The 12,311-nt window shown below is 39.8% G+C and overlaps 1 protein-coding gene across 1 annotated transcript in view; it reads left to right on the top strand.

The window, feature by feature from the left end:
• SPATA16 (spermatogenesis associated 16) overlaps nt 1-12,311 on the top strand; it is a 244,465-nt gene that overhangs the window by 217,227 nt on the left and 14,927 nt on the right. The window lies entirely within an intron of this gene.

Here is a 12,311-nt window from a genome sequence, read left to right as displayed (position 1 = left end):
GGTAAGAATGCGCAAGGGAAGACTGGTGTCAGGAGATGTGAGAAGGAAAAAACTGTTCCGTTTAAGAGGTCAAGTCAGCCATGAGGGATTATGATGCATTTGCAGAAATGTGTCTCTTCTGTGTCTCAGAGAAATGTGTCTCTTCAATTCAGAGAACCTAGGGTGAATGTATAGAACAGAAATCAACTGAACTCATCCAATATTTGTTGAATATCTACTATGCCTGAAAGATCACTGTGTGTTATGGACCTTTTGCTGGGCAAGACAAACACAGCCCCTACCTATATGGGCCTTACCACCTAGGAAAGAAGCAGCTACTTACATGTTTATAAATATTATATTTTAAAAGTGGATGTTCAGTGATTATGGGAACAAATAGAGGAATATAATCTGGTCTGAGAGGTCAGAAAATCCATCTCTGAGAAAGTGATATTTATAAAACATTCAAAAGATAGTAGTAGCTACCTAGATAAAAAGGGAGATTTCTACACGGAGGAAAAACCTTGTACCAAGAATGCTAAGGAAGCGTGGTAAAACGGACAAAGGAACAAGGAACATGCTTTAAAATGAAGTGCAAAGGCAGGAGAAATCAAATCACAGGAGGTCCTATAAACTATGTTCAGGATTTAGAATGTTTCAGGAAGTACTTATGTGGTAAATATTTTTGAGATATCTCTAGGGCTGTAGTGGGATAACAGACTGAGGCTACAGAAATCTGGGGAGGTCAGTTATAAGGTGGTAGCATGATCTACTTTGGTGGGCACAGAAATGGAGAGAAGCAGGCAGATATAAGAAATATTCAGGAAGCAAATCCACAGGCCTTATTGACTGATTGCATGTGGGAGTTTAGACGACAGAAAAAGTTAGAACAATGCTCAGACTTTGGGCTTGAGCCACCAGGTGGGGAATAGGGAGAAGTTTGCTGGTACAAAGGAAGGAAGGAAACACTTCAAAGAAGCAGCTTTTGGCTGAGAACATAAACACTTTCAGAGTCCACAGAAAGCATACCAGGCATTTGAAAAGGAAGTTAATATACAGGGTGGTTAACTGGGTATGAAAATTTAGGTAACTTTTGGAAAACAATTGATCACAATGGAACCATTAAAAGAAACAGCTACTATCCCTTAAGGGCTGGAGAATCAAAGGGAAGAGATTGCAATTATTGAAACTTGGAGTTGGGACCCGGCTGGGCCATAGCTCAGATCTCCTACTAGGAGGTGCTGTTTAGCTGGTACCAGTGTCCCTGAGCTTTGAGGAGGGGTCGTGAAAGACTTCTGAGGAGGGGGCAGTAACCCACTGGTGCTGATGGGGAGGGAAGGAAAGCAGTGTTAATGGAGGTTATTTGGCAACTTTTGGGAAAACTAGATTTCACAGCCACTACAGAAAAGAATGTATATTTCTAGAGCAAAGAACCTTTACTGAATAAATGCTCACAGGAACCCCAAGCAGACAGGAAGTCCGCAGTAAATAAACAAGAAGCAGCAAGTCCCTCCTTTCTCCTTTGATTTTACAGTGCCCCCCTATCGCCCCCTGTTGATGGAGACAAAGAGCTGGCAAAACAGAAATGGAGTTTACAGAGTTCCAGCCCCAGCATCAAAGGGTGAAAGTGAAAGTGAAAGTCACTCAGTTGTGTCCAACTTGTGACCCCATAGACTGTACCATGGAATTCTCCAGGTCAGAATACTGGAATGGGGAGCCTTTCCCTTCTCCAGGGGATCTTCCCAACCCAGAAATCGAACCCAGGTCTCCTGCATTGCAGGTGGATTCTTTACCAACTGAGCTATGAGGGAAGCCCCATTGCGGTTAAGGGACAAAAGGCCAATAACTGGATTTCCCTGGTGGCTCAGAGAGTAAAGAATCTGTCTACAGTGTGAGAGACCTGGGTTTGATCCCTGGGTCAGGAAGATACCCTGGAGAATGGAATGACTACCCACTCTAGTATTCCTGCCTGGAGGATTCCATGGACAGAGGAGGCTGGTGGGCTACAGTCCATGGGGTCTCTGGCACAAAAGTGCATTGAAGTTAGGGTATTGAAACTAGGGCAAGATATCCAAGCTGAAATATAGGAGTCTGGAGTTCTCAATAGAAGACTGAATATAGATAGAGATTTCTAAATCATTGGCAAATTGGGGATAACTGAAATCACTTGAGTGAGTGGCATGGCAGAGAAAGAGCAAATAATGAGAAAACAGCTTTGAGGAGCACATTTTAAATTTAGGGGGAAAACTCTACAAAGGAGACTAAGAAGGAATGATAGGGCAAACCAAAGCTAGAGGTAAACCAAACCCAAGGCTCATGGGGGTCAAGCAATATAATTAAATATTTGTGCTTACTACAGAAAGAATTGTGTAGCACAGAGGGTAGCAAACCACAGCCCATAGGTCCAAAACCAACCATGTACTTATTTTTGTCAATAGAGTTTACTGCACATAGCCATGCCATTCATTTAAATATTATCTATGTCACCTTGGCCAAGTTGAATAGTTGCCATGAAGACCATATAGCTCACAAAGCCTAAAATATTCACTATCTGAAAAGTGAAGTGAAAGTGTTAGTCGCTCAGTTTGTGTCTGACTTTTTGTGGTCCCATGGACTGTAGCCTGCCAGGCTCCTCTGTCCATGGTATTCCCCAGGCAAGAACACTAGAGTGGGTTGCCATTCCCTTCTTCAGGGGATCTTCCCCACCCAGGGACTGAACCTGGGTCTCCTGCATTACAGGCAGGCTCTTTAGCAACCAAGCCATCAGAGAAGCCCCCTATACAAAAAAAGTTTGCTGTACCCTTGTATCCTGGTTTAAACCAGTATCCCTCCAAGAAATATTTGCATTTGTACAGTAAATATTTATATTTACAAATCCAAGAGATAACAGAATAGTCCAATTATGAAATCCAGCCAAAAAGGTGGAAGAGTGATTGACATTTGTCTACACCTGCCTGCACTTTGTAGGTAAAGTTCCACCTGACCCTAAGCTAGTGATCTGATGTCCACATTCACAGAAGAACTTAGCCAGCAGCTTCACACTTTGTCCTCACTGCAGTTACTCTACTGCTGTGTTAAATACCATCCCAAATATAGCGGTTTAGAAGAAAATTATCTCCCACAGGTCTATGGGTTGACTAGACTCAGCCAGGTGGTTCTTGCTTGGTATCTCTCCTGCAGTTCAATCAGATGACTTCTGTGCCTTGGGCTGGCGTCACCTGACAGCTAAAATGTTCTCAACTCTAGGATGGCTCCCTCATATGGTTGATATCTGATATTAGTCAGCTGAGACATTGACTGCAGTGCCTAAATATGGCCTCTCCATGTGAATTAGGCTTTAAATAGCACAAGAGTTGGGTTCCAAGAGGATATATCTCAAGAAAAAGGAAGTAAAAATCGTCAGTCTTCTAAGAGACTAAGTCCAGATCTAGTATAGCTACTGTCACCATATTCTATCAGTCAGAGCAGTCATAGGCCAGCCCTGAATCACAGGATTGGAGAAACATATTTCAGTTTTTCAAAATGGAGTGATATGTGCATTTGTGGAGAGAATGAGGTGACAGCATCCATCTTAGAGATAAGCTTTAGCAGTGGAGCCATGGATCGGGGCCCCAGACTGGAAGACTTCTACAAGCAAGCAGGAGTCAGGAGAATAGTCAAGTTCAAGGCCTCTGAGATTGGAACACCTCAGAACCACTCCACCCAACCACCCGGTAACTAGAAAGACTCACTGGTGAGCAGCCAATCTCTCCAAATTAAAAGCCCTGGTAATGATCCCAGCTTTGTAAATGGAAGCTCTTGAGAGGTCTTTAGGAAGATGTGAATGGGAAGGAACAGGGTGCCAAATTTTTCCCAAGGGCTTTTAATTTGGTTAATGCGACGCTACAAAGCATGATCGTATCACTTTCAGACGATTCCGGTAGCAAGTAAGTAATTTCCTTTTACTGCTACAGAGTTAATTTGCATGTGCAGAAAAAAAAAAAATAATTAAAAAAAAGCTAATTGTACAAGCTACACTGTGTTCTGAGCCCACTAGAAGTTGATATCAGCATCACCACCTCTGAGATCTGTTATCTGTAATAGAAACAGCTGTTGTACCTAATGAAAACACTTGAAATTTTCATCTGAAGCAGCAGAATTATAGCAGCACCTCCCAGTTCCATGGAGTTAAAGGGTCTGTCAGAATCCCTATTACCTGACACAATTTTCAGAGTTCCACTTTGTTATAGGTCTATAAAAAGACTATCAAGATGAAATCTGATTCATGAGTGCTGACCTCCTGTCTATATTTTGTTATCTTTGAGATTTCTCTAAGGACCCAGAAAGAGTGTGACAATTGTGTTTATTTTCTAATTCACCAGAACTAAAACACTGTGTATTCTTTATACAGTTTTAGGAAAGTGACTCTTGTTTTGGTTTGGCTTTACAGAATATTTCCTTTCCAGTAATTAACTCCAGAAAGATATATGTATGTTGGTTTAGCTGTACAAATACAAAAATAAGCAGATTACATTTTTTAAAAAGGTGCGGTAAATTTTCTTATGTTGCGGTAAATTTTCTTGTGTTGGAAAGTCCCTTGCCACAATAGGATTCTTTAAATGAGAGTATCACACTTTGCTTAGCTTTAGTCTGTAACAAAAATATCTGAGAAAATACACCCTTTTGAATAACAGGTCCTGTGACCACACTGCTCATTCCTGCAGTCAATGTCTGGGGCAGACACTGTTCCTGACATTGGAGATACAGCCATGAAAAAGCAATGCCCTAATGATATTTGCATTCTGCTAGAGAAAAGTAGGCAATAAACTATCTAAAGAAATATGGAATACAAGTAACACATGCCAGGAGAGGAAAAATGGAGAGTAGCAGATGATTGCAACTGCAATAGAATAGTCAGGGCAGGATTCACTGAGGTGATGACTGAATGAATATCTGAAAAAAAATGCAAACCATGCAAATATCTGGTGAGAAGCATTCCAAGTAAAGGAAACAGCAAACGTGAGACCCTGAGATTGGAGAGTGCCGACCAGGTACAAGGATCTGCAAGGAGAGCAAGGTGACTGGAGTAGAATGACATGAGTAATAGGAGATGAAACGAGAGAGGAGAGGATGTCATGCCTTAAACAGAAAAACAAAAACTGCTCTAAGCTGCTGAATTGAGACTGTATTGAAGAGGGCAAGGGCAGAGTCAGGGAGTCTAGCTAGGAGGTAACTGCAGTGATACGGGAGAGGGATACTGGTGGCTTGAACCCTGAACCCAGCGGCTATAAGAAGTGGTCAGATTCTGTCTTCTATCCACAAGAAGAACAAAGGCTTATTTACAGGGAGGCTAATACAGTAAAAAACATCCTGAACTAACATTCAGAGACCTGGGTCTGTCACAAATTAGCTTGAAGCCACGTCCCTTCTCCAGGCCTCAGTTTTCTCATCTGTAAAATAAGGATAATGAACTAAGATTCAAAATCCCCTCTCTGCTCTGAAAAACTGGGTCTTTTGAAAGTCAGACCATCAAAATGAAAGAAGAATTAATGTTTACTGAGCTCTTAATACAAGCCAACACTCTTATTCACTTTATTTACACCAACTCATTAACCCTCACATAGGGTAAAAGGCATAATTTATTATAAACAGAGAAGTTTAGCAATTTTCCTAAAATCCCACTGTCAGTAAGTGGTGGTATCAGGATTTGATCTGAGCTTAGAGCCTAATCTCTTTCTTGATAGAAACCCAAGCTTTGTGCAACTGAAAAAGCCCAACCAACTAGCATTATTTTATGTATGACTGAGCATTCAGGTATGAGGCCAAAGGGGGAATTATGGTAACCTCCAATCAAAGTAAAATCTGTCCAATTTGTCTGTCTTCAGTTCTCAAAATAAAGTTCTTTCAATCTAAGCCAAAAAGGCCACTAAGGAAGTTTTGGTTTAGCCTCCCTCTGTAATCCACCGGTATAGGCTCCTCCTTCTCTGTTCCTTAGTTCTCCATCTATAACCAGAAACCATACAAAGCCTCAATCTACCAATTCCTGACCATGAATTCAGGTCCCACTTATGGGACCTTGGGCAAATCACAGCCTACTGAGGAATACAGTGTCTTCACATACTTAGTAACTTAAGGGTCTACGATTTCATGTTACTGTGCATTGAATCCTAAGACCCATAATGCACTAGACCTGAAGGAAATAGAAAAAGGAGTCTTTTTAAAGAAAAAAAGATGCCAACTGTTAAGTTGGAACATTCTTATGTCTTCTCACCAGAAACTCAGCTTAGAGAAACATTTAAGCAACACTGTCTACAATTCAGAAGACAAAGTTATTGGCTCTTCATTTACAAAGTCTAAATTTCACACTGCAAGGATCAAAATTTAATCTGGTATGACATAAAATATTGTCTTATTCTGATATGCCTCTAGATCTGATTTGAGACTAAATAAAGAGAAATAAAACTTTGTTACTTTAAAAGTAATGAGAGATACTTCGGCATCTAATCATGATCCTATGAATTTTCATGAGAAAAAAATGCTACCTTAAAATTTCAAATAATAAAATATAACACAGTACATCATAATCCTTCATGAATCCAACAAATGGAGTTTAGGTGGATATCTTTAAACTTTAAAGCTTAAAGCATCCATGTGAATTTATTATAAAATATTTAGCTTTGGGGGTTCCTTTTTATCTCAAAATCTTAACTTATAAATCATACTCACTGTCAAACAGATATGACATCCATTGATTCACTCATTCACTTTTTAAGATAAAAGGGGGATAGAATTGCATATCACTTAGCAACTCTGTTCTATGCAAGGGCTGCTGACATGTGCAGACCACGCAGGGGAAAGCACAAATTGGGGAGATGGGCTGGGGCAGTTAACCAACCAAGAGGGAGAGGAAAGAACAAAGTGGAGCATTTTATTTACTTTCCACATCAGCATTCAAACCTGAGTATTTCCAGCAACTCTGCTGAGAGAGACTGCACTCATCGGCCAGGCATCTGGGCTGACTAATACGCAGTTGGGGCCTGCAGTTGTGTCTGTCTGAAGGGACTGCCCTCTTGTCAAAGATTCAGCAACCATACCGCTCATTTGCAAAGCAGTTTTTCCAGCAATCAGGCTTTTCCTGTGTGTCTTGTTCTTTAAGAAGTCTCCACAGATTTACTGCAATTTGATTATGAATCTTTTCCTCGTCTGGTTATGGGCTTCTTCATTAGCATATCCCCAAATTCCTTTACGGTGTGTGCTCCGAGAACTGCTAAGCAGTTCCGTCCATGGCATAATGCACATCGTGCACAGAAACCCAAGTGCTCTTTTGCTGACCGTGCTGAGGGGAAGGAGGCAGGGAGGCAAGGCCCAAGGGGCTGAAGAGGCCAGGTACCTGGAATAAATAAATCATTGCAATTGCCAGTAAGTGTCTAAACGGGCAACTGTAGTGGAGGAGCCTTTGCCAAAGCCCTGGCAGAGGCTCCTGACTATGGTCAGAGGCTGAGCTCTGCAACCGTCAGACCTGGAGGGAAGACCTTCCTCAAACAGACAGCAAAGCCCCGTCTAGCCTGGCAAGCAGAGAAAGCCGAGAGCCTCAGTTCTGGACATCTCCCCTGGCCACTGTGCAACACTCCAAATATTGATACATGGTGAATTTCAATCACCGCTTAAATTTAACAAAATCTTTCTCCTCTAACTTAAAGGAAAAAGTATGCAGTTGATTTGTTAAATATTTTCGATAGCTGCATTTGCTAGTCACTCACTTTCCACCTGTATTTGGCCTTTCCTCCAAAACTGAGAATCTCTCTCATATACTTTGTTGGCTAAAAGTATTCTGAAACTTTGATGATTTGGCAAGAAATTTCTGCAGCAGAAACATTTCTGTGTAGGAGTCAGATCTATCATGGCTCTCATCTAGAGAGCATGAATCTAGAAACTGTGCTTTTTAACCAGGAGTTTATCAAGGGGTAGAAAAAACTAATCAGCCATTGATTAGGTCCACACAAACTTAATAAAATACTGTGATATCCAACAAATTCTCAAACTATGTTAGTCTGTTTAAAGTTTGCTTTTGAATAACTATTACAATGGAAACAGGCTATAGAAAAAATTATTTCAGGTAAATAAACAATGTGATAAAAAATGAATAATGTGGTGATGACAAACATCATCAGTGATGAATACTGATCTCTTTGTATATGTGAAGCACTTCACGAACTTATTGTATTTAATGACTGCAACAATCCTATGAGAGAGATGTCATTATCTCTCCTTTGGAAAATGAGGGAAAGAGCTTTGTAGAATTAGCAAGGAAACAAGCTTACATTGAAGGGGCAGTGTTTGGTTTTGAATTAAGTTTGTTTGGGTCAAAGGCTCTGTTCCTAGTCATTAACTAAACACTTATGTAAACCAAATGCAGCTACTAAAATTTAATGACGCAAAGAACACTGCCTGACCCAAGCTCAGATTTCCATAAGACAACCAAAGAGACAATCTTTGAATCTGCTTTTCAGCAGTGAGTGGCGATAGGAGGATTGCAAGCCATCCTATTCTAGATCGCAGCTCACAGAACCAGATGGTGACTTATCCAGACCGCTTTGCTGCAGATGCATGACCAAATCTGAAGCATGGTACCCACTAGCCCCTGGAACATGGCGCTCCTACTGTCCTCCTTCACCATGTCTGCCTTTACAGATCTAGATGTTTAGGTTGCTTTGAGAGCTCACCATTTTCCTCCCTGCAACAGCAGAACGCCACGAGAACAGCTTGGAAGTCTGGTCATTCCTGTAGTATTTCTACTATGGCTTACACTTTCTGGTGCATTAACTAAGCACTTTTAAATGCACCAGGATCTCCATGAAAACATAATTTCTGAAGCACATATTCCTGTAACCTCTGCACACCTTACCTCCCAACACAGAGGCATTTGTTCGGGACCGGACAGCACATCATTTACTCCTCCACTTTCAGGAGTCCCTCCCTGCCTGTCCCACTAGTGAGCTAATAATATAAGGAAGTGACTAAAACAGAAATTGGAAATACTCATATTACTCCAAACCTACTAGTATTTTTATCTCTGTAAAAACTTTTCTAAATGCATCTTTCAGAAGTTCAGTGAAATATTCTGGGGCAAGGGAGGGGAGCATATATCTCAATTTCATTTGAACTGAAGAGTGAGTTTGCCATTCATTCTAAAAGTTACTGTCTCTAAATTACCTAAGTATCTCCTTTGCTTGGCAGTCAGCATCTTACCACAGGTATTTATAGGTTAAGTTTTGCAATCCTTTGTAATTCTGGAGAATAACAAAATATCAGCTTACACCACTTGGTAGCTAAATGAACCATAGGACATCTTCCATTCTGTATTGAAAGTAGGATTAACAAGTTCAGAGCAATTGACTTGTGGCTCATTCAGTCATTTATAGTGGACTCATACTTTTCATCTTTTGGAGAAGGGCAAAATAAAACTGCCTTTACATGCAGCCCTAAAGGAAGGTATGGATCATTTATCATTCTGATTATAACATTCTTAAAGTGGTACATGTGGAGGAGGGAACAAGACCATAATCTAAAACGCACACAAATGCCACAAGCACCAACACACCTGTATCTCAGCATCATCAAAACTGTGTGTGTAAAACATATGTGTATTCTGCTTAAATGGCTTTTTGCTGGATAAGGGATTCTGGAGAACATGAAGTGGCTGGTGAAATTTGGACCTAAATTAGAGAGCCTAACCCAGAGACAGGATAAAGTTAGTCTTCTTTCTTATTGAATTGAAAGATAATCGAGAAGCTTTTAACTTCCTAATACCTCTGATGGAGAGGAGACCCCCTTCAGCCTCATTTATTCACTTCATCATACTGATAACAATCTTTAGAAGCAACTGGGAAAACAGATTCAAGAAATAAAAATACATCTTCCTGAGGAATAAAGGTCAGAAATCATTTTTTTAAAAGCCATGATGGAGGACTTCCACTTACAGGAATATGGAGGAGACATGCTTTTCCCTACTCCTCACATTAAGCACAACTTTGGACATTATATGTAAAACAAATATAAGATGCTGAAAGGTGGAATGAGAAAAGAGAAATGACCTAGAATCCTGAGCAATAACATGGTGATGAGTTCACTGGATTTTCTTTTATTTATTTTTTTTGCTTTAGACATTCCACATTTGATGATGAAACCTGGTAACTCAGAAACAAAATAAAAACCCCAACAAAATCCTGCTCCCTCCAGCCAAAGGACAAGGAAAAAGGCAGCCTGTGCTCAGTATTCAGTTGTATCTAAACTGTTTGCAACCCCATGGATTATAGCCTGCCAGGTTCCTCTGTCCATGAGATTGTCCCAATAAGAATACTGAAGTAGGTTGCCATTGGGAATCCTCCCAACCCAGTGATTCAACCCAGGTGCCCTGCATTGCAGGCAGATTCTTTACCTCTGAACCACTGAAGATGGAAAGTTCTTAGGCAAATAATCATTCTACTCTAGCCAAACACCACAGGGAAAAACAAAAAGGAAATCCAAACCCCCATCCACATCAACAAAGCCTAGGTGAGTTAGAATTCTACTTTCATTGGGCTATAATAAGGTGTCTCAGCCTTCCCACCCTAAAAGGTTGGTGTCAAAGAAGCCAAATAGGGAGGCTGAATGTTCATCCCCACTAGGTATGGTGTCAGAGGGGGCCTAGCAGATGGTCAGGATTTTCACCAGCCCCCAACAATCATGAGCTTCCCTTCTCAATGTGACGTCAGTGGAGGCCACATGATGAGTAGTGATGAGGTACTGCTAGAGAGTTATCAGTGCAAACATAGTGAGGAGTTTGAATGTTTGAATGCTCATCCCTATCTGAAAGTAATGAGGAACCCCTTCCTCAAATCAATGCAGATTGAGTGTAGAATGTGAACTTCTATCCCCATCTGGCAGTAATGAGGCAATTCCCCTCCCATCTTTTGCCACAGCATGGTCAGAAAAATTAAGCTTAAGCAGAAGACTTAAATAGGATCCAGATCTCATAATATTAGTACCCTAAATGTCCAGATTTCAACTGAAAGTGATGCATCGTACCATGAAACAGGAAGATCTCAAACTGAATGATAAAAGACAATCAACTGATGCTAACATAAAGATGTTAGAGCTATTATAATTATTCTGACAAAGATTTTAAAGAGGCCATCATAAAAACGTCTAAGCTACTAGAAACATCTTAAAATAAATGGTAAAATGTCATCAGACTACACTACAAGGCTACAGTAATCAAAATAGTATGGTATTAGCACAAAAATCTAGCACATAGATCAATGGAACAGAATAGAAAGTCCAGAAATAAACTCACAAATTTATGATCAATTAATCTACAACAAAGAAATATGCATGGGGAAAAACAATCTTTTCACCAAGTGGTGGTGGGGAAACTGGACAGCTACATGTGAAAGAATGAACTTAGAACATTTTCTCACACCATATACAAAAATAAACTCATAATGGATTAAAGACCTAAATGGAAGACTAGAAAGCAAAAACTTCTAGGAAAAAAAATAGGCATAACATTCTTTGACATAAATTGTAGCAGTATTTTGGGATCTGTTTCCTAATACAAAGGAAACAAAAGCAAAAATAAATAAATGGGACTCAATTAAACTTATAACCTTTTTCACAGCAAAGGAAATGTACAACAAAACTAAAAGGACAGCCTACTTAATGGGAGAAAAGTATTTGAAAATAATATGATTGATAACAGGTTAACACCCAAAATATGTAAACAGCTCATACAACTCAATATCAAAAAAAGAAACAACCCAATTTAAAAATGGGCAGAAGACTAGAATAGACATTTTCCAAAGAAAACAAATAGATGGCTAATGGGCACATGAAAAAAATGCTCAACATGATTAATCATCAGGGAAATGCAAATCAAAGCCACAGTGAGGTCACCTGTCAGAATGACTATCATAAAAAGGATACAAATAATGAATATTGGTGAGGGTATGGAGAAAAGAAAACACTTGTACACTTTTGGTGGAAATGTAAATTGCTGCAACCACTATGGAAAACTGTATGCAGGTTCCTCAAAAAACTAAAAGTAGAACTACCATATGATCTAACAATTCTGCTTCTGGGTATAGATCCAAAAAACCCCATAAACATTCATTTGAAAAGATGCTCATAGCAACCCCAATGTTCATAGCAACATTATTTACAATAGCCAAGATATGGAAACAATCTAAGTACCCATAAACAAATGAATAGATAAGATGTGGCATATATTCACATATATTCCATTGTGTGTATATATGTATGTATGTATATTCATACGTACTCAGCCATAAAAAAGAATAAAATTTTGCCACTTG

The sequence above is a fragment of the Cervus elaphus genome, chromosome 19, assembly GCF_910594005.1.
Source record: "Cervus elaphus chromosome 19, mCerEla1.1, whole genome shotgun sequence".
Taxonomy (NCBI): Eukaryota; Metazoa; Chordata; class Mammalia; order Artiodactyla; family Cervidae; genus Cervus; species Cervus elaphus.
The sequence above is the reverse complement of the archived record's forward strand: the minus strand, read 5'-3'. Positions and strand labels throughout refer to the sequence as shown.